Genomic DNA, 2865 nt, shown 5'->3' with positions numbered 1-2865 from the left:
CAAATATGGATGTGTCTTTTTTGATCTGGGAGTGGGAACATAACATTTTTACTGCTAAAAACAATCCTCGAAAACACAATATGATTAATTTTGTAACTGACAGGTCCCCAATTTATTTTTTATTTTTATTTGTATGAACAAAAAATAAATAAATTGTGGAGGGCCCCCTGTTGGTCAGGGACCCTAGAATTGTCATCGCTTTCCCCCCTATGCCACGCCCCTGCGTACCATCAGTATCATTATGTCTCTCTTGTGTTTCAGGTCCATGGAGAGAAGTTCAAAAGAACCATAACAGGAAAATCTCAATCTACTCACCATTAGATGTTTATCTGTAACATCTCTCTGTCATGTGAAAAAAGAGCATATCTATCTATCTGTCTGTCTGTCTGTCTGTCTGTCTGTCTGTCTGTCTGTCTGTCTGTCTGTCTGTCTGTCTGTCTAGAATAGCAATATCCATCCCTCTCTAGACAGAGATAGATATCGGTATTTTATTTTCTGATTTTTTTTTTAATCATGTATATTATACACATGTCAATATAGGAAATGCCCCCCAGATAATCATGGATTATAGTTTTTTGTAGCTTTATTGGTATTTTTAATTTTATCTGATATACAATCAAAGGAATCGTTCACAGCTGGACCTGCACTACCCGAGCCTTTTAGAGCCTGGATGTAAAGGAATGATAGCGCCATCTGGAGGGCGGTAGTAATATGGCTGATAGTTCATGTAATACATCAGTATATAACCACGTTGGTGTAGGAAATAAGGGTTAATTGTAAACCATGGTCTAAGTGCAACACGCAGCATGTATATTCTGTGTATAATCTTCTTTTATTCACTATTTACTTTTATTCACTATTTTATCATATTTACTACTTAAATTTTCTCCTACAACGATCTATTCCTGCCCATAATTTACAGTCAACAACATTTTTCTAGTTCCTGTTTGAACAGAAAAAATGAATCAAGCATTTAGTGTGACGGCTCCTACATAAAGGAATCAGCTCCAGTCTGAACTCAACATGTCGGATCTGATTTCATCTGGGTTTTTGCTGAGCGGTTCTTAAAACCACACACTGTGATTCTGTCAATCAGTGTCATTGCTTTTAAACTGTTTTGTAATTTGATGTTTTAATTTCTTAAACTTTTCTGTAAGCAGCTTGTTGTGTGTTGCAGATTTCTGCTCAGGTTCCTGTTGAAAATGAGATCTGGATCTCAATGGGATTTTACCTGGATAAATAAAGGAAATAAATAAATAAAATACATTTTTAACCATTAGATTTTGTTGCATGTTTGTTTTATGTCTAAAGAGTCTGAAAGTTAGAAACTTTCTCACAGTTACCAGAAATGCAGATGTTATGAATCCGGTTCATCAGGTTTAATTGAGCCTGACAAATTAAGAAAGTTGTTGGATTATATGAAAATCCAATAAAGAGTTAAAGGAAAAGGGCGTGTCTGGAATTATTCAGCTGGTTTAACTGGGTTTAAAACACAGAGAGAAAAACAAATGCAAGAAAGTATAAGATGTTCTCAGGAACAAGACAGTTTAGTGTCTTATAGACCAACAGCAATATTATAAAATCTATCATTTTAAAAGCAGACAGTGAGTTCAGTAATTAAAGAGCTGCTCCACTGTCATGGTTTTGTTCAGGACTGTAGCAGAAATAAATGAATTAAATGAAGATTTTATAGCAACAACAAGAGTAAAATATATCTACTGAAATGTAAAATCTATACCAGTATTTATAAAATATTTTTGACATTAACATTTTCTCTGACAAAGTAGTAAACTTTGTAATGTGTTTTTTTCATAGTTTACAGATGTGAAATAAAATCCACATCTATCTATCTATCTATCTATCTATCTATCTATCTATCTATCTATCTATCTATCTATCTATCTATCTATCTATCTATCTATCTATCTATCTATCTATGCTTCCATCTAGTGTTCAGATTATGAACTACACTCAGTTGTGATTTTACAGCGTTCAGATGTTATTTACTGTGTTAATGGACCAGAATGAAATGTACAGAAAATATGTTGTAAATAAAATAAAAAGCTCTTTGAACTGTGAGATGAAATCCAAATCTTTGTGAAAAATGAAAGCAGTTGATTCTGACCCACAAATGTTCCTCTAACAGTGAATTCATGTTGTGGGAACACAACATGAATTCACTGAACATAACATGGAATCACTTATTTCTGCCGTTCAGAAACATTTTGGTGCAGGATTGTAAAAAATCCGACTGGATCAGTGACATGCTTAGTCTGACACGACTTGCTGACTTGAGCAGACCAGAAGAGGAACAGTTCTTTAATGTCACCTTTGAGTCAACAAGGAGTTTAAGTCAAATATCAGCTGAATGTTGGATTGGAGTGACCAAAGATTAGCCACTGCTAGCTAACAAAGCTACAGCCATACTTCTTCCCTTTTATCACACCTTCCCTACTTGATACAGGTTTTTCTACAGGCACCAATAAAAATTAGAGCTTGACATTAAACATTAAGTCAGAGTGGCGGTTTGATGATGGCGACCCAGATTAGAAAAGATCTGCAGCCACAAACAGGCTCACCACACCAATCAAAGATACACAAGATAGTAGTTACATTTAGAATAATTTATCTCTAACAAGGGTTTATTTGTGATTTTAAATTTAATTCACTGCAGTTTTTTTTTCAATTGGTCAAAACAATAATAAGAAATGAAAAAAAAAAAAACTGTGATGTAGTTTGAATACAAAATGTGTCTCTGCTTTGTGAGGGGTGGATCCTCCCCCCCCCCCCCCCCCCCAAAAAAAAAAAAAAAAAAAAAAAAATTTTTTACATATAAAAAAAAACCATGTTTATATTTTTTTATAC

Source organism: Poecilia latipinna, unplaced genomic scaffold (genome assembly GCF_001443285.1).
Source record: "Poecilia latipinna isolate Pla-1442-1.1 unplaced genomic scaffold, P_latipinna-1.0 Scaffold1879, whole genome shotgun sequence".
NCBI classification, from domain to species: domain Eukaryota; kingdom Metazoa; phylum Chordata; class Actinopteri; order Cyprinodontiformes; family Poeciliidae; genus Poecilia; species Poecilia latipinna.
The sequence above is the reverse complement of the archived record's forward strand: the minus strand, read 5'-3'. Positions refer to the sequence as shown.